Here is a 25386-nt window from a genome sequence, read left to right as displayed (position 1 = left end):
TCCCCACTCCTGGAGCTGCCTAGTCTGGCCTCGCTGGCTCTACCCAAGGCCAAAGACTAGCTGGGGCTTGGAGGGGGAGGTCATGCCAGGCCCTTCCCAGTGTCCAATGGGAGTAGGACTTCACAGAGGAGAGCCAGCCCTGGATGCCTCAGAGTGGGGGGCGGGGGGCACCTGCCCACACCAGTGCTCTGACTGGCTCAGTGACCTGGAGGAAGTCACAGACCCTCCCTGACTCTGTTTCCCTCACTGAATCTTGATAATCTTGATGTGGAACAGCCCAGTGGATTTCATAGGAGGGACTTCCAGCTTGGACATGAGGGAATGTTTTACGATTTGGTTTTCAAACAATCCAGTGCACTGTGTGCAAGGCAAACAGGCTAGGTCCTCTGTTGGCACACAGAGGGGGTTCTAGATGCAGTCTGTGCTTGAGGGATTTAGAAGGTTGAGTTGGGATGAGAGGGGGAGCTGTGAACATCCAGCAGTTCACATAAAGTGCTGGGGGGGGGACTGTTGGGACCCTGCTATTCCTCAGGGCCGCATAACCTTCATGGGGGAGGGGGCAGGGGCTGCCAACAGTTCTCACCCTGATCCCTCTGGTTGGACAGGAAGCCTTGTTCTCATTCCCTCTGTCCTGGCCACGGAGCCTGACCGCAAGTGCCGGGAACAATGTGAAGTGGTGATGGGAGGCCCAGGGCCTGGGGAAGAGAATGAGCACTGGATTGGGAGCCTGGGAGAGCTGGAGTCAGATCCTGGCTCTGTGGCCCTGAGTCACTTTTCTGTGACAGTCCCCAGCACCACAAGCCAGGCCAGCACGAAGCCTCAGAAAGCTCAGTCCTCCCTAAACAGCGAGGGACAGGAAATCGCCTGCCCCCGGCCAGGATGGCGGGGCAGAGGGACCCTTGCCCAGCAGTACCTTAGCGAGCCTGGGTGCACAGGCCCTCCCCCACAACAGGAGCCTCAGCTGTCTGTCTCTTTCTTCCCCTTCCCTGTCTCTCTCCCTCACCCTTACTCTGTCTGCCTCCCTGGCCTGCTGTCTCCCTTCTTTTTTCCTGCTGTCCCTCATTCTTATTCCCCTCCTGACCCCACTCTCCCCTATTCCTTCCCTCTCTCTGCCTCTCGCCAACCCCCTCCAACCCACTCTGTCTCTCTGCAAGGCAGCCAGAATAGAAGCCCACCCCCATTCCCCTCCTGCCGCTCCCTCCCCCATCCCTGTTCTGAGCCTGAGGCCTTCCAGGGGACCCTGTTAATAATTAAATGTTAATCTAAAAAGCAATTTGAGCTGCGGCTAGGCAGATCTGGTTAGAGATTACATTAGCATGGAGGAGGCGAGGGTAATTTTCTTTAACCCCTCTCCTGATCTCTCAAGCCCGGGAATCTTCAAGTCACACCGCCACTGCTGATTAAACTGGCGCAGGGCTGGGCTGTGGATAAGGGGTCTGTGAAAAGTGATTATTTCCCCACTGCCATTTGGGCCGCAGCACCAGAAGGGGATTTTCACTCTCTTTTATTTTTTTAAAGGCTGGGGTGGAGGGGCATTGCCCCCTTCAACAGGAGGCCTCATCCACTGCCAGGATCACTACCCCGTCCATCCCCATCCCCACAGGGCCGGAGGTCTCTCTAAAATGCAGATCTGGCCACAAAGCATACCTGGCTCCCTCTGTTCCCAAGACAGAGATGGACGCCAACCCCGGGCCTGGGAGACAGCAACTCTCCATTCAGTCTGGGCCCAGCCCTGGGCCGGGCACTGGAGCCAGATGTGCGGGTCGTTCTGGGCCACCAGGAGAGACCAAAAAGTGAACCAATAATCACGAAGGCCAGAGGGCAGGCAGCCGCAGCCAGAGCCCTGAGGTGAGCACGAGCTTCTCACTGCCACATGTGCAGGTCTTGGCCTGGGGAATCCCTTCTGCTTGCACCCTTCCTGAGTCTCTACCTGCCCCCATGAAATTCTACTTGACTTTCACCTGAAGCCCAGGTTCCTCAAGGGCTTGTCAGAGACACGCAAGGTGCTTGATAAATGTTTGGTCAATAATCGAATTAACGGGGCTCCTCATGTGGCTCTCTCTGATCCCTCCTCCATGGGTCCACGGTGCTGTGACCAGTGACCACGCACAGTGGGCCCCCAGGAAACCATCTCCTGAAGAAAGGATGGGCCAGAAGTACCAGGCTGGGCTCAGACAGTGACTGACAGGGACAGAGGGCGGAGGTTTGGGGCAGGCAGCTCGCCCGAGCCTTCAGCACCACGGCCAGCTCCCAGTGCACTCACCCCGGAGAAAGGGGCAGGGCGGAGCTTGGGAGCCTGGTGACGTCAGTCGCCATGGGAACTAATCTTGACGTTATCTGCCCTGGGCAGCACTCCAACCTCTGGAGACATGACAAATCAAGCACCTACTGTGTGTGAGAGGCTGAGGCAGTGACAGACCCTGACGGAGGGGATGGGGCGCCAGAGGGGCAATTACAAGGCAAGGAGACAAGTGGTAGCCATGGTGGGGCCAGCCTACCAGCTTAGGGGTGTCACAATGAAAGGACAGCCCCGCTGCCCTCATAAGGAGGGTTAACAATATCGTTCCAGTCTTTGGATCCTGATGTCTGAGCTTTATCCCTTAACTCTGATGAATAGGGCACATTCCTCTGAGACTCAGTTTCCTCCTCTTAAAAAAAGGGGTTAATTGCACAGACTGCACAAGGGGTTATACCACGGACTGTACAAATAAGGTGCCAGGGCTGTCATCGTAGTACCTGCCCAAGTGGTAGCTATTATTAGTATCGTCAACGATTACCATCAGCAGGGAGGTAGGGATCGTGCCATCCCATCTAGGGCTTCCCGAAGATGGGGGGAGAAGTGGTCCGAAGCACAGGACTGCACGCGCAAGCATAGAAAGACTTGAAAAAAATTGGGGAGTATGAAGAACTTGAAGCAGCTCCAGGAGGGAGAAGAAACCCTCTTGATGAGTAAGAGCACCCCATCTGTGTTAAGGCCAGGCAGGGTCACCAGGGCAGACGGAATAGGGGCAGGGAGCCCAAGCTCAAGGTGGCAAGATCCACTTGCTGAGGACAAGTGCTGGTTCAGGGCAGGGAGGGGCTGAGAGAAGGTGCTGGGTGGATGGAGGGCTCACAGGAGGGCTTGAAAACCACTCTCTCCCGTGATAGGGTGAGGCGGCAGACCTAGTTGGCCCTCTCCCAGAACCAAGGGTCACCCAGGAGCATCTAGGGAGTGAATGGGGGCAGGGGTCATTCTCACGAAAATGAGCCTTCGGGAAGCCCTAGATGGGGGAGCAAAGCCACCCAATCTCAGACCCCGCTATCCAGCTTCCACTCCCTGAGAGTCAGATCCCAAGGTAGGAAGTGAGGGGGGGGGATGGCACAATTGTATAAGTCACTCATTCTTCCCCTAGTTCTGGCCTGGCCTTAAGTGACAGCCAAATCTTCATTGTCACCTTCCAGCCAAGGGGTGAAGCCGCGGGCGTCAATATACTGATATCATCAGCAGGAAGGCCCCAACCCAGTATTTTTGTTGGAGCTCATGGAACCTTCTTGGAGGAGCAACATACAAGTGGAGACCAAAATGATACTGGGTATTACCAGATGACTCCGGGGATAATGGGTCCAGAAGGGGGAACACCATGCAAAGGGCGAAGGTAAGACCCATCGTGGAGCTGGGCGCTCCCACCCATTCTCTCACCTATCCCCCTGCATACCCCCAGGTCCCTGTACCCTACAGTTCAGGGTTAACTCAGCGACGGGGAAGGAGAAAATCTAATAATCAGAGCAATAATAGGAGCTGGTTTTTATTTTTAGTGTTCCCACGGGCTCAGCACTTTACAGACATCACCTCATTTAACCCACCCCACAACCCAGAGAAAGAGGATTACTATGGTCTGTGTACCCATGAGGAAACAGAAGAGGCTGGGGACGGGGGCGGGGGCTGTCCAGGGCCGCAGGGCAGGCAGTTAGTTGGTGGAGGGGGTAGGGAAGCCCAGCAGAAGAGGTGGGCCTGCGCCAGACTTAGACCCCAAGGGGAGAGAGAAAGGGAAGAAAACTGGGCCCAGGGCAGGAACGCCAGGCTTAAGAAACCAGGAGACAGAAGCCCAGGTGGGGGGATGGGCTGAGGGGAGGGCTGGTCTTGACTTTGAGCCAGGAGCCAAGGATCAACAGATGCTTCAGAGGATCAGGCTAGAACAGAAATGACTAGAGCCTTCGGGATAGGGGGCGGGGAGAAACAGGACAGGGCACTCTGGCCCAACAACACCATCAACATATTTATATATATGCTAACCCCCAGAGCCAAGCCCCACTTGTGTGTGGGCCAGGTGTCCTTTGCTGTGAGCTGGGCTGGAGGCACAGTGTCTCTAAGCCCCCATCATCTGTCCACAGGGCATTATGATCCTAGCACTGGGATGCTGGGGCCAGACCATGTGGGTTCAAACCCCAGCTCTACCCCAGGCTGGTGGTGGGACTGTGTTTATCTCTAGGGAGTTTGATTCTTCTTTATGTTTCTATTTCTAATTTTTCTACAGGATTGTGCATCCCTTCTGTGTGTGTGTGTGTGTGTGTGTGTGTGTATTTTAAGTTACTTTTTGGAAAGGGATTTCAACCACTGACCACCTGGAGGAGAGGAGCTGGACGTATTGTAAATTCTTGGCTGTGACAGGGAGCAGCTGCTCAGGGAGGAGATAGTGAGTGGCCAGGGAAGGTGGGGATGGGTGGAGGAAGAGGCAGGAGCACGAGAAGGCCCAGAAGCTTTGAAATCCAGGAGCGAAGGGAAGCAAGTCTTGTCCAGCCAGCCCTCTAGCAGGTCCTTCCTGCAACTCTTCCACAACAGACCCCTGTTCTGACCATGTGCCTCATCACATCCCAACGTCCCAGGGCCCCTGCATGTTATTCTCCACCCCACAGGGGCCAGGCTGGGCTTCCATGAGGAACTCACTTCCTTCTCCACTCAAAACTTCCCCGCTGGCTTCCCTGGCATTTCTAACAACATCCTCTAAGGCTGTGTGTGAAGCCCATCCCCACTCCCTGCCCACACTGTCCCTCTCCCCTTGCTTACCCTCGTCTTCCAACAGGTCAACCTTGGTCTCATCCCAGGACCTTTGCAGTTACAGTTTTGTCTCCATCTAAACACTCTGCCCCAGGGCTCTCCAGTAGAAATATAATGTAATTACAAATTTTCTAGTATCCACAAGGGAAATTATGTCTTTTTGTTTGTTTTTAAAAATTTTAAGTAATCTCCGCACCCAGCGTGGGGCTCGAACTCACAAGCCTGAGATCAAGAGACGCACGCTCTCCCAACTGAGCCAGCCAGGCACCCTGGAAGATTACGTTTACTAACGTATTTTATTTAACCTAATATATCCAAAATAGTATCGCTTCAACAGGTAATTAATATTTTAAAATGACTCACGAGATATTTTCTTTTTCTTTTTTTTTTCCACACTAAGTCTTTGAAAGTGGGGGTAGATTTTACATTTACAGGACTTCTCAGTTCACATGGGGTGGCGCTCTCCGTGTCAGCTCTAACTCCTCATTTGCACCTCAACTCAAACATCACCTCCTCCAAGAGGTCCTCCTTGACTGCTCCAGCCACTATCCTGTCAGGGCTGTAGTTCCTTCAGTGTCATTACCACTCTGAAATGACCTTATTGATGAATGGTTTAGCATCCGTCTCTTCTACCAGAGCACAGACTCTGCTGTGTTTGCACACTGGGGCACACGGGTGGCCAGGGTGGGCAGGTGGGAGGGGATGGGGGTGGGGCCCCACGGCCCTTGTCCGTGCACCTCATTCCAAATTCTACTCTCGGTGAGGAGAGGCGGAGGCCTGCATGTGTGTCGGGTGGGGGGTTGCTGAAAGGGGGAGGATGTACACACACACACACACAGACACACACATAAAGCCCCCCACCCCCTCCCCCTGCTTCTGAAGAGCGGGCCTAGAAGATGGGCCTCCTTTCAAAATCAGCCCGGCGCGGAAAAACAGCTGTGACAGCACAAAGCCGAGATTGAATCAGCGACGGGCCCGATTGCCTGGTGACGGTTACAAATGATCTGATGTGGAAGAGACAGGATCAGATGTGTGCAGAACAACGGCTGCTCCGAGCACCCCCCATGCCAGACAACGGGCTGCCGGGCGGGCGGGCGGGCAGGTGGTGCCCAGAAGCCTAGGCCGGAATGCGCCCATCGGTACGGGGGCCCAGGACAGGCTTAGCGCAGAGTAGGCCCTTCCTCTGGGCCAGGCCTGGCCTTGTCCACACACCTGCTCACACAAGCCCCACCTGACCAGGACGGTCACTTCCGCAAGGCGAGATCAGACACCCCCCAAACGCCCAACACCTGGTAAGAAGAAAGTCCTCAGCGTGAGACCAAGTGCTGAGTGCTGGGCAGCTGGGTGACGGCTGAATTTTTCTTCATCGGACTTGTTTCCAAATACTGAAAGATGCATTTCACTTTTATAATGGGGGAGGAAAAAGAACACTCTCCCTACTTCTTACACTCCAGCAGTCCCCAGCTTCTACCTCAGAAGGGTGGGCAGGTGTCCCTGCGATACATAGCTCCATGACAGCCACAGGACCAGCTCTTACCCTAGCCCCAAGAGGCGGGGCAGGGGATGAACCTCCGTGTGCGACTCCTAGGCTCTCAACCACTTAGTACTCAATGTCGACTCTCTCCACTACCCTGTGCGACAAGACTGGGTCCGGGGAGACCGTGGCTTGCCCAGAGGTGCACAGCAGGGAGGTGGCAGAGCCTGGGGCCTCACAGACCCAACTGTAGGCTCTTTCTACACCAAGGCCAGGAACACAGGAGATGCTCAGTACATCCCATTGAACAGAGGGATGCCCTGAGTTTTTCCTTGTCAACCACCGTTTGCGTGGCCCAGGGCTCACAGCTCTCCTCTCTGGACACCTGCCCTGGTCCCTGGGGTCTTTTCCTCATTTCACCACACAACGTACCTACCTCTTCAGTCCTATCAACCCCTCCACACATCTGGAACACAGGGGACCCCGGGAGAACCAAGTGGGTTCTCGACAACGCAGGTGGGTGAGTGGGACGTGGGCTGGGCTGCAATGGGAGCCCCACCCTTAGGGGTGTCATGGAGCCTCCAGGGCTGGGAAGCTTCTGGAAGGGGGGAGGGGTAGGGCTCCTTCCTCAAGAGGTCTGGGCAGGGGGCTGCTTCACCCAGCCTCGGGCCCATCCTGACAAGTGTGGGCATAGCCACGCCCCCTATTCTCCAGGGGCAAGCAAAGGCTCAGAGAGGCCCAGGGTTTGTCCAAGGCCACCTGGTGGGGTCTGGATGTGAAGCCAGGTCCACTGCACTCTGAAGCCTGTTGCAGAGCCATGCCAAGGGAAGGCTGGGATTCCAAGTGGGTGCCCAGTGTCCCACGGGCCACTCCAGCGATGGGTACTGGGTCACCTCCCCTGGACGCCACCCTGGCCCTGAGTAGTGGGCATGACGGCAGGCCGAGAGGCTGATTCCAAAGGGGCCGCCCTGAGTACCATGAAGTTAGCCTTCTACCACCACCACCTGGATGGCATCCTACTGGGCCTCACCCTCCAGAGCTGCAAGGTGCTGCCTGCTTTAGCCCCTGACCAGCAGTATCCAGGAAGGCTAAGGCACAAACCCAGAACCCCAGCTCTGCCACTTCTAGCAGGATTCTCTTGAGGAAGTCACCAGGTCCCTTGGGGGCCTCAGTTTCTCCATGTGAAAAATGGGGCTAGAAATAGCACCTCTGTCACCTGGCCATGGTGAGGACTAAGCTGGATGACGTGTACGTGGAGTGCAGTCACTTCCTCGGTGGTGCCCTTCTAGCTCCTTGAAATCCCGCACTCACTGGGGGCCCACTACGCTGGCAACGTCCACCCGCAACTTTCACCGTCAAGGGCCAGAGATGATAGCCGGTGGCTTCAAGAGGTGAAGGGATTTGTCCATGGCCATGCAGAGCAGGGCGAGGGGACTGGGGAGGTGCATGCGGCCCTGGCCTGGGGACCCTTGAGCTCCAAGACCTAAACCCCAACTCCTTCCAGCATAGTTTATCCTCAACTCCTGGGGACAAGCCCCACACAGGGCACGGCTCCCTTCACAAAACCTTGCCTGAGCGTCACCTGTGGTGCCGGGCTGTGGGGACCCAGAGAATCAGAACAGCAGGGATGATTAGGCACAAGCCCAGCAGCCCCAACCCTGGTCAGATGGAGCTTCAAGGGAGTCCAGGGAAGAAGCGTCACTCCCAGGAGGAAGGGGGAGCATCTTAGCCCCTTGACTGTGTGCTTGGGAACCGCACGGAGCACAGAGGCACACGATGGATGGGCTTACTGAGTCTGATGAGCCAGGCCTTGTAGGGCTCACTGAACGGTAACGTGTGGGGGTGTGTGTGTGAGGGTATTCTGATGGGGGAACCCCACCCCACGGGCAGATGCCGGAGGCAGTACTTTGCAGTTGTTCACCCACTGAATCCTCCTAACCTCCCTGAGGTAGAGACTATTATTATCCCAATCTTCCAGGAGGGAAAACTGAGGCACAGAGAGAGGTGAAGCCATTTGCCCAAAGCCATCCAGTAAGGGACTGGTGAACAGAGATTTGAACCCATATCCATTTGGCTCGGCGATCACGCCCATCACGCCCACAGTCCCTCCATCTAAGAGAACAGGGGATGGGGGCAGTGGTGTCGAAGGCCAGGCTGAGGTCTTGGCACATCATCTGCAGACCAGAGGGAGCCACAGAGGAGGTGTGGTGGTTATGGCGAGGACTCTGGAGCTGGTCTCTCTGGACTTAAACCCCAGCTCTTCCACTCACCGGCTGTGCAGCCTTGGGTAGGTCAACTAACCTCTCTGTGCTTATTTCCCCATCTGAAGGAAGGGGCACAGGACAATGAGGTTGAATTTTAGCACACAGTGAATTTCACGTGTTTATTAAATTGGAAAAAACAAAAAAAAGAAAAAGGAAAAACCCGAAGGCTGGCGGACTGAGACAGTGCCTCGCCAGGATTGGGGACAATCTGGTCGCTGGGCCTGGGGCACATTTTGGCTCAGGGCAGTGGGCACAGGCTGGCACGGCCCAGCCCAGCCTTGCCAGGGGGTGCCGGGCCTGGGGAGGGGGCGGCGGCGGCGGCGGCTCAGGGCCTTGCTGGGACACGCACCGGCATGTGCGCACGCACGGCTGTGTCTGTTGCTGCAGCAGCTTCTATGCAAACATGTTAATTTGTTTTCATTTTGTGTTTTTTTTCCCTCGCAGGATAATTGGGTGAGTTTGAAGTCTTGGCGAGGCTGCTGATTATAGCTATTTGGGTGGTGCCCTCGCGGGGCTCTGGGCCCTGCCTCCTGCCTCTGGCAGTGAAGGCGGCGTCTGGGGGTGTCTCGAGGGGTGCATGGAGTTGCCGCCGGGTTCTGGGGACCCTTGCCAGCTGGGGATGGAGAAGGCGCGACATCCTGGGACCCACCTCATGCTCTCCGCCCAGAAAACACCATATCCCCGAAGGGTGCAAAATCCCACCCACAAACATCTTTCCTTTGCCCTGTTTGCTGCAGTTAAAAAAAAAAAACAAAACTGTGACATGGTTGCCAATATGAACAAGGAAAGAAAAACGAAAATTTCACCCCAAATTCTCACTGTCTGGTTGGTCTCGAAAACAAACTAAAACTGGCAGCTAGCTCTGGAGCCTCTGAGCCCGCACTCCCTCGAGGCCAGGCGGCAGCTGCTTTGTTCATCACGTCACCTGGTCGGCCCCCCTGGGCACCTGAGTTTTCCACCCTGGAGAAGCACATGGGCTTTGGGGTCACATGGTCTGAGGCTCGGACCAAGGCTCTGCCCTCGGAAGCTGTGTGGCTTCAGCCAGTATCTGCCTTCCCGAGGCTCTTCTCCCATCCACGAAACCCCTGCCTTGCCTTGGCCTTGGCAGGATTGAAATAAGATGGCGTGGAGATTTCAGGAGCAGAGTCGGGGTGTGGAAGGGTTGGCTCCTTTCTGGAGAGGAGGGTCTGCTGGGGGTGGGAGATTCCTGCTCCCCAGGTGTCCTGCACTGGACCCCATCCCGGGACAGGCAGCCTTGTCTCTGATCTGTTTCGTATACCTTTCTTCCATTGGGCAGGGACCAGGGGTCTGAGGCCAGGGCTGCGTCTCTATCTCGGACTGACAGCCTACTATGCACCACGCTGCCACAGAAGAGCTGGGAGAGCAGAAAAGGCTTGGGGCTCCAGTGGCAGGAGACAGGGTGCGGGACCCAGGGAGGGGGGACTCCAAGCCCCACTGGGATGGAAGACAACTAGGGGAGAGTCGAGCTGGACTTACTCTGCAGAGAAGGGAGGCATGTGTGTGTTGGGGTGTGTGTGTGTTGGAAGGGGGACTATGAAGGCAGTCGCCGTGGAAGCCTCGGGCTGACAAAGGCACTGAGGAGGGAATGGCCTGGTGGGTGCGAGCTGGGGTCCCAGGTTGCTATGATATGCCGTAGGAAGCCAAGTGGCCTTTGGGGCTGCCTGTCGGTGTTCTGGGCCTCCCACAGCACAGAGGGGACTTGGTCAGTGTCTACAGTGGACAGCTGCCCAATGGGCTGGGTGGAGGTCAGGAAGAGACGAAGGGCCGGGCCTTGTGGGAAACGGTCCCCGTGTTCCCAGGACCCTTGACAAGTCGCTTCAGTTATCCGAGCCTTGGTCTGCCTTTCTGTAAAGTGGGGCTGCAGCAGGGACCCCATGAGAAATTCCCTGCCGTGTGTTTATGCTCCTAAGACTTACCCCACATGCCTGTCACCTGCACACTGCCTCAGCCTGTCCTCCTACCTCTCCCAGGAGGGGGTAGGGATGCCAGAGGGCCCAGGCCACGTTCGTGCAGCCTGAGCATGTACCAGCTCTGAGCTCAGCTCTTCACCCGTGTCCTGGCGCATCTCCCAGTGCTCCCAGTGGTGGATTCTATTCCATTCCCATTTTTAAGCTTAGGAGACGGAGACTCAGAGAAAGTTTAGCAGGAAGGGCAGCCATCAACAAGGTCCTGTTCTCCATCCCCACTAAAGTGACAGCTGCTAGCGCGGAGCCTGGCCAGGACGGAGGGACAGAATGGATGCCTGGTGCCTGCCCAGGGAACAAAGGCAGCCGGCAGCCTTCCTGAAGCCATCTAGGCAATGGAGACGGGCACCTCAAGCCGCAGCCCTGGGTCCCGGGACCAGCAGGGCACAAAGGGCAACTCCACGGAAAGAAAAGGTGTTGGAGTGCGCCAAATACGGGCCCCGCGAGCAGCTGGGAGTACGGCGAGTCCCCTGTCCTGTCTGAGCCTCTGTGTTCATCTGTAACGGGACTACTGCCCTTTCCCTGCAGGGCTGCTGGACTGTCTGGCCCGGTGCTGGCCCACAGTAGGCCTACAGCCAACCAGGGTAACGAGCGCCCTTGGCTCCTCCAGCAGCCAGAGGTCCCAGACGACAAGAGCAGGCAAATAATGGTGGAAGGTGGCGGCAAGGGAGATGACAGGCTCCCCGGCCAGTCCCCTGGGGGTGGCGGCAGCCCTCTGTGGAGGGCTCGGGCCTCCCTGGTCATACAGGGTGGCAGCGGCAGCATCCCCTCCCCCACTGAGCCCCACACAAAGGGGCCTCTATTCCCTGCTCCGAGCATTTATTCCCGGCCGGCTGGGCCACACCGCCCTCTCCTCACTCTGGGGCGGCCCTGCCTGGCCCGAGCCTACCCGAGCCTACACAAAGGCCGGTGTGTCCCCGCCAAGCCAGCCTGGCCTTAGAAGACCCCGTCTGCAGAGAGCTAGAGAGCTCAAAAGGGTCCTGGGGCAGGTTCATAGTGTGTGGCAAGGCCTCACGTCCAGGCCACGATGGTGGGAGTGGGGGCGGCTGGAAGGTGGGAAAAAGATTTCAGAGCTGATGAACCTGAATGTGGTCCAGCTGCCCGTAGCTGTGTAACCACAGGTCGGTTTGGACCTGTTTTCTCATCTGTACAATGGGGACAATGCCCAATTTTTGGGGCTCCTGAGGCTCAGTTAGGGGATGCAAGGCCTAACAGTCAGCACCTCAGGGCCAGATTAGAGGCAACTGGGAGAGCCCTACCCTGGAAGCCTGGTGGGCCCAACCCCCTGGGGAGGGAGGGGGCACAGCACCCCCGGTAGACCCCTCCAACCAGCAAAATCCACGTATGCTGGTGCTGACCCTCTCAGGCCAGGGTGCGCCCCCTCCTGCCTGAGCCCCTCTGCAGGGGGTGAATGACAACAGTTACTATTTATGAAAACACCCACTGTGTGCTAGGACTTTCAGATCCATCATCTTCTTTCAACCCCACTGCCACACTGAGAGGGTGCAGCTGGGAGGCATGATGGCGACAGGCTCCAGAGCCCAGCAAGCCAGGTGCAAATCCCAGCACCACTTTCGGCAGCGAGACTCCTCCTACCCCCTGGGGGCAAGGGCCACCGACCCTCAGAGGGCCCGAGCAACAATCCAATGGGAACAAGCCGCTCAGTGCTGTCAGCCCAGGGCGCAGCCCCAGTAAGCCTGAACTCCTCACCACCGAGCTATTAGTCCTAACTCACAGATGGGGAAACTGAGGCCCAGCTGGCAAGCCACATGTGCCTCGTGTGCAGGAGGAGGGCGATAAACCCGACGGATCATTCCAGGAGCAGGACTCAGGGTTCGAGGCCGAGTCTGGTGGACTCTTGACTCCCCCTTTTCTGCTTGAGGATGCTGCAAACATATTTTGGCAGTTTTTTCTTGTCTGACAGGCGTCCTCGGCTCGGTGGGCCTGTGGGCCGTGCGGCTGGCAGAGGGTGGGACGGGAGACCCGAGCCTGGAGCCTGACCCGTCCCCCTGGGTGACCTCCAGGAGCCCTCACCCTGCCCCACACAGTCCCCCTTCTCTCTCTCTCCCACCCGCTCTGGGCGGCCAAGTGAGCAGCGGAATACCAAGTAATTAAGTCGGCGCACACCATCCGGGCGCCCAGGAACACTGTGGAGTTTCCCTTTTATGTTTATAGCAATTGTATGAAAATGTGCAACATGGAGCGGCACCAGCTGACAAATGAGACGAAACAGACAGGATTCCGGGCCGGCTTTTTTCCGGGCCTGATTGGCATTAATTGTGAGCGTTTACAAAGCACAACTCGGCGCCTGACATTTGCTTCAAGCGAACATTTCCTTCTAATAGTTTTAATGATTACAACGGGAGCTGGTGATCACTGCTGGGCGGGGAATGGGCTGCCTGGTGCCTGGCCTGGGCTCCTGCCAGGGGTCTGTCCAGGCTGTGCTTGCCTGGGGCCCAGGGAACCCACTTTCCCCTGCTACCTGTTGCAGGAGGACTGCGCCAAGTACCAGGCCTGGGGAACCAGGCCCCCCGCAAGGGGCCCGGCTGCGGGCACACACTGAGCCCCCAGCTCAGAAGCTGATGGGGAAACCCACAGGCACGGTGATCCTGGGTGCAGACCTGGGGCAGAGGGAGGGCAGGGGAAGGAAGGAAGAGCCGTGGGATTTGGCTGACCTGGCTCTGAAGGTGGAGGGCCTCAGTTGCCTCATCTTACGACGTAGGGTAGGAAGGACCCCACAGATGCTAGCACTTATTTCTTTGCCGTGTGACCTTGGCTAAATCCCACCCCCGCTCCGGGCCCATCCTCCTTCACCTACAACGTGAGCAGCAGGGACTTGGTTGGCCAGTCACACATCAGCGTTCCAGTCCCAGCTGCATGACCTTGGGAGAGCCCTGTGGTCTGAGTCCGTTTTCCTCACCTGCGGAATGGAGTTCGCAACCCCCGCAGGCTGCAGACTGGTTCCTGGACTCCAACAGAAAGGGTGTAAAAACCCTGAATCTCTGGCCAGCCAAGAGCCTGTGTCCCATTTCCTCGTGCACAGTCCTCCAAATACCTCACTCACTCACATGTCCACTCAGTAAACATCAAGTGTCCTGATTAGGAAGCTGGGAGGAGGGGCGCCTGGGTGGCTGTTGGTTGAGCATCCGACTCTTGATTTCAGCCCAGGTCATGATCTCAGGGTCGAGAGATCCAGCCCCGCATTAGGCTCCGTGCTCAGTGCAGAGTCTGTTTGAGATTCTCTCTTTCCCTTTCCCTCTGCCCCTCCCCCAACTCACGCACGCACACTCTCTCTTCCTCTCGGTCTCTAAACAAATGAATAAAATCTTAAAAAAAAGAAAAAAGGAAGGTCGCCTGGGTGGCTCAGTTGGTTGAGTGTCTGTCTACTTTGGGCTCAGGCCATGATCCCAGGGTCCTGGGATCGAGTCCTGCATCGGGCTCCTTGCTCAGCGGGGAGCCTGCTTCTCCCTCTGCCTGCCGCCTGCTTCCCCCTCCCCGCCCCAGTCTGTGCTCCTCTCTCTCTCTCTGACAAATACATAAAATCTTAAAAAAAAAAAAAAAAGAAAGGGAACCTGGGAGGACATCACTGAACAAAGCAAAGCCCCTCCCTTGAGGAAAAGTTATGACAGATATAGATGCACTTTGGATACATTATCCTATTGACTTCTCCCCATTTTACAGAGGGAGCAACTGAGGCACAGGGAGGGAGACATGAAGTCTCCCAGTTGAGATGAGGTGGCCCAGCAATCAAACCCTGGCAAACTGCCTCAGAGGTGAGTCCTCAGACCCGCCTGATGACCAGCCCACTCCTGCCCTGGGTGGAAGCCCCTTCTGAGGGCCTGAGGAGGGCTGACCCCGAGAGTGGGGCTCACCTGCCCAGCCGGGCTGGCCACCATGGCAGGAGGCCGGACCACCCATGGGAAGGGAATCTATAGGGCCTGGACAGCCCCATCCTGCTGGGCTGGAAATGGAAGAGGAAGTCCCTCATCCATGGGCCCCATGACACCATTCTTTCCCACATTTCCATCAACGCTGGGCAGAGCCGCACAAGTCCTGCTGTAGAGGCCAGCCAAACAGCATCAGCGAGGTGGCGGCAAAACGACAGTGGGTCTTTGGACAGCTACACAGCATGTGCAAAGGCCCGGAGCTGTGCAAGACCCCCGGGGGGCGGGGGGGGGCTTCGAAATGCTGGCAGTTTGCGGAGGCAGACTGAGTGGTGATCAACAGTCACCCCTGTCCCACCCGGACCCCTTACTTTGCCAGGCCCACTCAGCAGGAAGCCCCCCCAGATGGGTCCCTGCTCTGTGCTTGGCTCCAGCCAGCAAAACCTTGGCAACTATTCCTTTTGGAGTCAGTTTGGGGTGTGGGGCAGGGAGAATTTTTTTTTTTTTAAATGGGGATTTTTTTTTTCCCTTTTGCATATGGTGGCACAGATGGGCCCATGATCCATAAAAACTGTTTGCAATTAAACTCCCACTTTGCATGGCTGGATTTGTCAGTTGTTTGAACCTCGAGTGTGGGGCTCCACACCGACAGAGAGATGGGGCTCGGGGCAGGGTGGGGCTGGATTCTGCAGGATGGGCGGAGGCCCAGGAACCTGCTCTGGGCTTGGGGCCCAAGCTGATGGGGTGTCATGACGGCCGCGCCAGCCCCCTCTCTGGGCATCCCCCAGCCCTCGCCAGGACTCGGAGTGTGGCCAGGCAGCTGGGGTGGGGCTTGGCAGGGTTTCCCAGCCCAGCAGAGACTTGGCCAGTGCCGGGTGCCCTGGCTGTGGGGGTAATGAGGGGGGAGAGAGAGGAGCTAATCACCACTCAGCCCTGCCAGAGCCTGGGTCTGGGACGAGGACAGGCAGGAGGGGGCCGGGCAGTGTGAGCCATCATGGGGGTCCAGCAAGCAGAGTGCAATGGCAGGTTCGAGGCTGAGGAGCCAGAACCACTGGCCCAGTTGGCAGAAAGGTCTAGGAGGGTGCCAGGAAGAACTGCCAAGAGCCAGCAGAACTGGCTCCTTCCTCATCCCCAGGGGAACTGGTCCAGGCTCCTGATGTGTCCGTGAAGCAGGAAGGGAAATCAAGGCAGGCACTGCGAATATCTCAGGGGCCCGGGCTGTCCGTGCCAAACCAACAGGCTCTGCCTTTGGGAGCCTTTTCAGAGGGCTTCTAAATGGGGGGCAAGGGGCCTGTACCCCTTCTACTACTCTTGGCCTCAAAATGCCAGCCCCCCCCCCCCCCCCCCAGCTGCCACCCAGGGATGCTGGCTTGTTTGGGTTCACAAATGCATCATTTGGCTTTGGGAAATCCTGAGATCGCTAATAATTGTTCCCTGATGAAAAGAAATAAAGCCCTGGTACCCCCTTCTCCCCCCCCCACCCCTTCCAAGCGAGGAAAGAAAAGTCATAAAAATAGCTTGTTATCTCACCTATTGAGGTTCCGACTGGATGTTACTGCTAATTGGGTATAACATCCTTGTCTTGTTCTCTCAGAAGCTAAATCAAGAAAGCACCACTGCTGCGAACTAATTATATCTCCGGCCTGCAGCCTGCAGCTCGTCTCTCCCTTTATTGAGTTAAAAAATGGTCAAGAACCTTCATCTTTTATCCCCCCAAGCACCGGGTACAGGCTGCCTGCCAGGCTTGGACGCCCAGCGGGAAGGTCGAGGAGGGGCTGTGGGGACAGGCGGCAAGGTGTGGAGTGCCTGGAGGGAAGCCCCGGCCTCGGTATCTGCCTGGCTCCCTCCCTCCCCCGGCCACCACCCCAGGCCTCTCTCCTTCGCGCAGCTGGGCCCGCTGGGAAGTCAGGAGCATGTCAGTCGGGGAGCATTCGTTCCATTCGTTCGCTTATTCATTCAGCACTGCTCTAGGTTAAAGCTTCCGGTAGACTGGAGATAGCCCCAAGCACCAGCTAACCTTGCCCTGGGTTCAAGGAAATGCTGAATAAATACAGTGAGATGGGCCAGGAGCTTTCCTCTGCTCAAAGAGCTGCCACAGTTCCTGACCATGGAGTCCAAATGCCAAGACCAGGCCTGGCTCCTTCCACAGTCCCCCAGGTCTCCATATTCCAGCCACATCCAGCCACACACTGGTCCCTCGACCCACACTAGGTCACTCCTGCCTACCTGCCTGTCTCTGAGCTGCTTCTCCTGTTGTTCCTTTCACCCAGAGGGGGCCCCGTCCCTTTCTTGGAAGGTCCAGCTCTGCCTGTCAGACGCCCACCAGGCCTTTAACGACACCTCCTCCAGGAAGCCTGCCCTAGCTGCCTGCCACGCTCGGCCCTGCTTCAGGCTGTGGACCTCAAGACCTGTGTGTGAATATCAGCTCAGCCACTCAGCAAAGTGCACTACCCTATTCTGCTTAATGGCTCTGAGCCTCAATTTTCTCATCTCTAAAATGGGTTAAGATTTCTTCCTAGAGGTGCTGAGAGACACACTGCGGGTGCTCTGCAGAATGATGAATGAGAGGGTATCCACGAAGGACCGAGCTCTCAGGAAGAGCTCACCAAAGGCTGTTATTATTTATGCAGGTGGAAAGCTTTTGGAATCCACCCAGTGCACTTGAAATGAGCATGCACTGGGCCACGCAGACACAGGTCTCTCAGGGAGCTGGAGGAAGGTAACGGACTCCTACATTTCAACAGCTCCTGCGACTGCAGAACCACCTACATCCACAGAGAAGCTCCCCTAGTATCCCTCATTCTGGTACCGTATGGAGATGGGCCGGAGCGACCTCTGAGCTCATCGAAGCCAGGCAGGCAAGGGGGTTCAGCACACAGGCCCCACTGATTGATTGGAGCTGCCTGCCCAGAGCCCTGGAAAGAACCCAAGGTCAGGCGAAGAACTCAGCAGGGGAAGAGGGCAGCAATTGATTGGCGATGTCTGCCAAGGGCACAGCGGTGGAAGGCAAGCCAGGCCTGCCACAGATTTGCCATCCTTGACATTTTACAGAGGACGCACCTGAAGCTGGGCTGGGGTGGGAGGTAACTTGCTCAAGGTCGTGCATCTCATAAAGAAAATAGCTGGCCCAGAACTGGGTCCCCTGGGCTCCTGCCCTAGGAGCCTCCCAGCCCCACCCAGCCCAGCGCCCTCCCGGGAAGAAGACAGGCAGAAGCTTGCACGGATAACCAAGGGGATTCTGCTGACCTGCCAGGGGGCCCTGGGCTGTCATTTTACCTTGCTGAGCCTCAGTTTCTTCATTTACGTGACAGGGATAAAAACACCCTTCCCACAATCATAGGAGGATTAAATGAGAGAACAAAACGTCAAAGCAGGAAGCTTAGTCTGGAGCACAGTGGAGGCCGGCAGTGTCCTGTGATTCCCGTAATGGGCAAAGGTGTTTGGATAGAAATCTCCAAGGCCGGCAATTAAAAATGCCTCCTCTTCCTCCACGGAGCCCTCCCTGGCTCTCCCAGCTGGTAGTAATGGCTTCTGCCTCTGATTTCCTAGCCTGCTTTGAGAGACTGGAGCGCCAGAGGGCAGGGGCCATATGTGGTTTGTCCACCGCAGTCCCCCTGCTCCTGGCACAGTGCCCGCACACTATGAATTCTTGTACTGTGGTGACGGACCCACTGCACTGTGATGGTGTGCCTGAGGCCTCACTACCTTGTAAGGCAACTGGGCTTGTTCATCTTTGCTTCCCCAGCACCTGGCAGGGAGCCTGGCACAGAGCAGTGAGCTCTCTGAATGAACGGATGAATAAAGAGTAAAAATAGCAGGTCCTGTTTACTGCCCACTTGCGACGGGCTCCTGCCAAGCCTCACAGCTGCCCTCCAAAGTGGACCCCTGGCCCATCTGACAGATGAGGAGATGGAGGTCGCGCAGATGCTGAGGGACAGGGCCAAGCTCCCAAATAGGGCCCCGGGACTGTAGGCTGGAGGGCCTGTCACCTCAACCTCTCCTGGTGCCAAGCTCAGGCCTGGACCCTGTGGGGGGCCGCCCCTGCCTTGGCAGCAAATCCTGGAGCAGACAGCTGGCGGCTGGACCGCCCTCTCCTCCTCCTCCAAGGGAGGCCCCCCTCCCCCACAGTCCGGGTCATTAAGTTCTGCATCATTAAGTCCCCGACGTCCCTGGGAGCCTGTTCACAGCCAGCCTCGGCCTTACCCCCTGACCTCCCAGGCCTTTGTCCCCTGTGCCCTCTGCACAATGGCAGGGGCTTCCCAGGGCCCCAAACAGCTGCTGTGGCTGGGATGCTGGTTTGCTGTGGGGCCGGGGTGACTGGCTGGGGCCTGTGCCTGAGCCCCCCCCCACTTCTGAAGGGCTCAGACTCACCGGGGCGCTCTGCTCACTCAAGCTCATCCCACCCACAAGCCTGGGGGAAAACTGCTATTACTTCCTTGAACAGATGAGAAAAGTGAGGCCCAGAGAGGCAAAGTGACTTGTCTGAGGACACACAGGCAGTGAGAGTGCAGGAGCCCAGGGTTCCATCCCAATCTGCAACTCCCAAGGCCCTGCAAAGCTGGCCAGACTGACCTCTACGGCACCCAGATCATCTCCCCCCCCCCCCCCACCCCTGCAGATGCCTTTGCTGGCTTTAGGTGGTTCTTCCTCTAGATACATCAAGTACTCAGCTCAGCACTCGAGGCCCTGCACACTCTCCTAGTTTTTCTCCCTTTCCTCTTCCCTCTTATAAGCTCCCCCTGCCTTTCCTGGTCATGTCCTCGAATCTCCAAGTCCCTCTGCCAGCAACATCATCATTTACTCTTACACGCTGGGCAGATCCACCCAGTCCTCAGGCCCGAGAGCAAAAGCCCCCTCTGTCAGGAAGCCCTTCATGACCAGCTACAGTTTTTCCCTCCTCCATGTCTCTCCTCCAGCCCTGCTCCGGCTCTGACCAGAATTCGAGTTAGTTGCAGACTCCTCTTCCTCCCCATGGAGGCTGTGGGTCATCTGATTGCTTAGAGCTCGGCCACATAGACGGTGGCCAGCAGGGTGCCCCTGTCCAGGCTGATGCCCAGCACCCGAGTGGAACCAGGGGATGGAGGAGGGGGTAGCTGGAGCCACGGCTCACTCTTTCATCCTCTTCTCACTGGCCATGCTGCGTCCTGCACCCCCACTTCTGGCCACCAATAGACTTCATACTTGTGCTCCTTCCTGGCTCTGTGACCTTGGGCAGGGAAGTAACCTCCCTGTGCCCATTTCCTCCCCAGTAAAATGGGGGTAGTAACAGCACCTGCATTTCTTAGGGCGATGACATACTCTCTGGGAGGTACCAGACAGGTGACCTCTACCCAGGAATGCTCACTATTATTTCTGTCTGCACCTCATCCGGGGGCCAGCACATGAATTTGGGGGTCAGAGAGACTTCGGTTCCAACCACTTACTGCATATGTGATTCCGAGCTGGTGGCTCATTCCTCCAGGCCTCTATTTCCCCATCTCTGAAATGGTACTAACTCCGCCCACACGAACCAAAGCAAGCCCGATCTCGGAACCTCTCTTTTGTTCAAGGCATGCAGTAGGCACTCCGATATTTCTCAACTAACGAATCAATGGTCCAGGTGTAAGGAATCCATCCCCCTTCCAGCCTCCTCCCCGCCCACCCCAGCCTCCAGAATCCCCTTCCCCACCCCCAGCCCGTGCAGACTAAAATAGTCATTAGGCAGATTTCAAAAGATGTCAGTAGCTTATAATTATAGTCGACATCCTTCTGAGATAAAAGTGATTACCTTGGATGCAAATCACTTAGCAACCAATCAGGGCGGTGGGCGGCGCCCGCGGAGGTGACCGGCCGGCGCGCAGCCCTCCGCCCGCAGTCCGCCCCGCACAGGCGGAGAAAGCGCACAATAGCTCTTGACACGCAAATGGGTTAACACAATAAAGGCGGCTCCGGCCGCTGCTGGGGGAGAGCAGCAATTCCCGGCCCGCGGGAGGTAATAAAGCGGCCCTTTTGTGCGCGCCTCCTCGTTCTCACCCCCGCCCCGAGCCCAGAGGAATCGCCGCCTGATTGAATTACGGTTCGTGAATATGACCAGCTCCGCTCGCTTCCTCCGGTGTGCGAGGAACTGGAAGGTGGAGGGGGCCGGGAGAGGTTTGGAGCAGGGGAGTCTGGCCAGGCCCCAGCCTCGTAGGAAGTCAGATGGGAGGGAGCCACGTGTGCTCACCACGTGGGGTGCCCTGCATAGGTGAGTGGGAGACCCAGTCGAGGGCGGCTAGAAGGGTCCCTGCCTACCCTGAAGCCTTTGATCTTTGGCTCCAGGAGGGACAGGGAGAGCCATTCAAGGCCCTGTTTTGAGGATGAGGCTCCGAGAGGCAAAGCTAGTCACCCAAGGTCACACAGCCAACACGGGTGGACCCATTCCATAGCCTGGCTCTTAACCATGAGCCACTGCCCACCAATGGGGGTTAAGCAACCCAGCCCAGGCCCTGGCCAGAGCAACTGTGAGGCTCAAAAGGGATAGGGGATGGGCAAGCTTACGAGCTTAGGTGGAATTAGACAAGTGATAAGGATTACTGGGGTGGGTGGGAGCTAACCTTGAGAGAGGAGACTGGCCAGGGTTACCATCCCTTTTAAGGGAGCCCTAACTGGATCCTCTCTCGGGCTTCAACCTCACCCAACCACCTAAGTCTCCAGGACACACCCACACCAGGGCCACCACTTCCCCTCATCCAGTACACCCCAGCACTCACAAGCCACACCCAATGCCCAGAACACTCTCTGCACTCCTCTGCCTGGTGGATCCCTATCGGTCCCAAGAGTCACAGTGCACCCCTCCTAGAGGGCCCTTGACAACATTCAGGCTGGTAAGGAGCCACGTCTACCAATGTTGCCATTGACCCATCTACATCCTTGACTTTTCACTAGCTGAGTGCCGACCTGGAGGGTCCCTGGGGTAAGTGAGTGCAGCCTCACCCCTCCCTGTGGGGAGCCAGAGGGGCAGATGACAAGGAGCCCGGGGCCAGCTCTCTCAACCTTTCCCTTGGGCAGGTTTCATGCCCCACCTTCCTTCCCCCAGTGCTGCAGAAAGGGGTAGTAGGGGTGAGGGGAGCAGGCCATCCACAAGGCCAGTGCAGAAGTTGCTACTCTGCTCAACAATATCCTGTAAGTAATGGGGAAGCAGGATTCAAACCCAGGTTTCAGTGTGGGAAGGCATCTTGGTGAGGCCAGACTCCCTCCATAGCCGAAAGCCCCCCCCCCCCCCCCCCCGTCGACTCTTGCAGGGACCCTGTCCAACAAGTGGTATAAGGCCTCCCCTCCACCCGGGGGAGGGGGTGGGAAGATCTGGGGACTCTGGAGCCAAACCCCTGCAGCTGCCTGGCTGAGCACCTGAGCCTGTTTCCTCATCTGTAAAATGGGCCACGACGGCGCATGAGCCACTCCAAGCGGGTCACTGAGATCCTCCTATACAATGCCTGGCACACAGGGAGACGCCGGGTAAGCTGGCATCCCCTCCTGCTCGTCGCCTGGTGCTATTGCCAAGCCCAGCGAAGGGAACAGAAGGAATTGCCCAATTCTGACAGCCTTTCCCTCCGCTTTGGCTGTGGAAGTGTAAATACTCCACGGAGAACCTCCAACTGCCTGTGTTTGTGGATCTCTGGCGCACACTCTGGGTTTGTTTCTAAACTGGGAAGCTTCGAGAGGCAGTGCAAACAGCCCTTCTGCCCACCTCTCCCACTTCTCCCCCCATCTGCTGTTGCTCTGTCCTTGGAAGCCTGTGTGTTTAACGACACCATTTCAGCTGGAAATATCATCTCCCTGCCAAGCCCCCAAAAGCAGCTCCACTGATATTTATTGACCTGTTAATCTAGCTAGAGAGCCTGGTAGGAGAAGAGAGAAAATGCTGGCTGCATAGAGACCGGGGCCTGGCTTCTCATGACCCCCCACACACTTCCCTCTGCTCTCACCCCACCCCACAACGAAGCAGTGCTACAGTTCTCTAACCTTTACCTCCAAATGTGATCACAGCACTTTCACCCACATCTGACAATAGTACCAATTGCTGGAAGGAACTCAGAAGAGGAATCAAAGAATGCAGCAGCAGGATACTGGCTGGGGGTTCTCTGGGCCTTCACAAGGCACAGGGCCAGTACTGGGGGTGTGGGGAAGAGAGCGCTGGTGCCTGACTCCCATCAAAGCTGGCCCCTGGCAGGGACACACTTTTTTCAGACCTTGGCACTGACGGGCCTGACTTGCCCTCCGTTCGCTTAATGAGCACCACACTGTGCCTGTCAAAATCATCTTAAACAGCAAAAGGGAAAGAGTGGGGCAGACGGGAGTCCGGGGTTGGCCAAGGCCCTTCATCCTGGGGTTGTGCAGCCGGGGAACCCCTGGACTTGAGGGGTAGCAGGCAGCAGCTCCTCTGCACCTTCCCTGGCTGGGGGAGCACACACTCTTTCCTGAGCAGAAGTAGCCTCTTTTAAGGCGCGGGGGTGGGGAGGGCATGCGGGGGTGGGGGTGCGGGGGTACATCTCTCTAGGGACCCTGGGAACTTCAGTCTGCTGGTTGGGTGTATAGTGGGGTTCAAGGAGGTGTCCTCCATAGCATCCCTTTTGAAAGCATAAAGTTGCTCTGTTTGGCAGTCCTGAGCCCCCAGGCAGTGCCAGGCTATTTGGGCAAAGCTGAACACCTGTCCTTGGGGGGAGGAGCATCAGCAGGGACAGCTGGCCCTGCTTCCCTCCCCCACCTCATGGAAGAGCTGGGGATTTAGGTCAGAGGACTGCAGTTGAGGGTGGGGGGGGCGCGGAATCTGCCTTCACCCCTCCATTACCCAAAGACTTCCAGTCTCGCCCCTGGTTACCACGACCCCACCACCTCCGGCCCTGGGTCAAAGTAAGTCGCGTCGCCACGGCAACCCCAGTGACGTCAGAGGCCTGGAAGTGACGTCACGCTGTGGCCCCACTGGGGAACCCACCATCCCTGCGAGCTTTTTTGAGGAATGGGGGCTGTACGGGAGACCCTGCTATGATCTAGCCTTGGAGGACCCAATCCTCAAACGCAGCCACCTGCATGGCTGGGACTCCACATCCACCTCGGAGCTGATGTCCGCTGAGGATCTCAGAGGCTGCTTGGGAGCACCCAAAGGGTTCCATCCTGGGTGCCCTCCTCCTTGGCCCTCCAAGACGCGGGAGTTCCCAGGGAATTTTCGGATGACGGAGTAGCTACCTTTGTTGGCTTTAGGGGTGGGGTGACCTTTCCTCTCTGGCATACGCCTCAGCCTCGCCCGGGGCTCCGTGGAGTTCCCCAACGGGCCCCCAACCTCCACTCTGGCCGCTTGGCCGGTCTAGACAAGTTGTGTGTGAAAGGGAAAGGGCTGGGGGGGAGACGAGGAGCACCGCTGCTTCAGGATTCCCAACAGCTCAGGGCCCCTTTATTTCCGATCCGGCCGCCCCGACGCCAGGGAGTGCCCCCAGCTCCAGCCCGGAACCCCGCCCCGCGGAACTCACCAGATCAGCCAGGCCGTTGAAGGGCACCAGGTCTCAGCGGCGACGACTCTCCGCTCGCCGGGTCGCAGCCATGCAGAGGTGGCAGAGGCTGCCTGACGGAGCCCCCCTTGGGGGCCGATGCCTCTCTCCGGGTGGAAAGGGACGCTGTCGGTGAGGGTGATCCAGGCTCCGACCCGCGCCGTCCGAAGTCGGGGGTGGCGGGTCTGTCCGCTCAGCGTGGGTCGTGCCCGCCCGGGACCTGGGCCGTGCGGGCGCTCAGGCGGCGCATCCTCGCCGGGGCCTGTGCTCACCGCGTCCGGCGGGCGGCGCTGCGCCTCCCCTCGGGGTCCCGCTCAGGGCTGCAGCTCGGCCCGCGCCGCTCCCCGGGGCGCCCTCTCCGCCCGCGCCAGGAGCCCGGCGGCCGCGGCCCCTCTCGCCGGCCCCAGCTGCAGCCTGTCTTTGTTGCTTGCTCTCGCTCGACCGCCCGCCCGCGGCTCGCAGCCCCCCGGTCCGCCTGGGGATGGGAGGGGGTCGTCTCCTCCGGGGTTGCACGCACCTGCAGCGGCCCCGGCTCCTCGCCGGGCACACCGGCCCCCGCAGGTTGCAAAGAGAGGCGGTGAGAACGCACCGGCCCCTCCTCCTCCGAGCCCTGGATGTGGGGGGAGGGGAAGCTGGAGAGCAGCGGCAGCCGCGGCGGCGGCAGCGGGCGGCGGAGGCTCGGATGCAGTCCCGGGGGCCTCTGCGCCGCGAAATAACCGGTCCGGGTGGCGCAGGGCGGACGTGGGAACGGCCCGGAGCACGGTACACCGGGCGTGCGAGCTCTCGAGCTGCAGCAGGGGCGGCGCGCGCCGGGCTCTCACGCGCCCATGGCCCCTGGCGGCGCGCAGGGGCTCCCGGGGCTCAGCCTCGCGCCGCCTGGCGCGCGCCGGCGCCTCACCTCGCCTCGCCTCAGGCCCAGGTGCCGCGCGCCGCGTCCCGCAAGCGGCGGGCCCGGCTCTTCACCTCCCTCGGCTGGAGCACGCAGCCTTTCCGCGGAGCCGCCGGCCCGGCCGTCCTGCCCGCTGCTCCGCTCCGGCCCGACTGACAGGCGCGAGCGCCGGCAGCGGCCGCGGCGTCTCGCCCCCCGCCCGCCCCCTAAGGTTCTGCCCAATCAGCGGCGGCCGAGAGGCGGTTACCAGGGTGACGCGGCGCCGCATCCTGCGGGGGGCGGGGCCGGGGGCCGCCACGCGCGCTTTTCGCGGCAAAATTCAAAGGCCGGCAGGGCGGCTCTCCAACCTCCTCCC

At 58.2% G+C, this 25386-nt stretch overlaps 1 protein-coding gene across 1 annotated transcript in view; it reads right to left on the bottom strand.

Moving 5' to 3' along the window:
* Positions 1–25006, bottom strand: part of FAM222A (family with sequence similarity 222 member A) — a 54736-nt gene extending 29730 nt beyond the window's left edge. Inside the window, exon 1 of the mRNA XM_032398011.1 lies at positions 24125–25006. The gene's annotated coding sequence lies outside the window, so the exon portion shown is untranslated. The remainder of the gene's footprint in view (positions 1–24124) is intronic.
* Positions 25007–25386: the final 380 nt, after the last annotated feature.

Source organism: Phoca vitulina, unplaced genomic scaffold (genome assembly GCF_004348235.1).
Source record: "Phoca vitulina isolate PV1807 unplaced genomic scaffold, GSC_HSeal_1.0 scaffold108, whole genome shotgun sequence".
NCBI classification, from domain to species: Eukaryota; Metazoa; Chordata; class Mammalia; order Carnivora; family Phocidae; genus Phoca; species Phoca vitulina.
The sequence above is the reverse complement of the archived record's forward strand: the minus strand, read 5'-3'. Positions and strand labels throughout refer to the sequence as shown.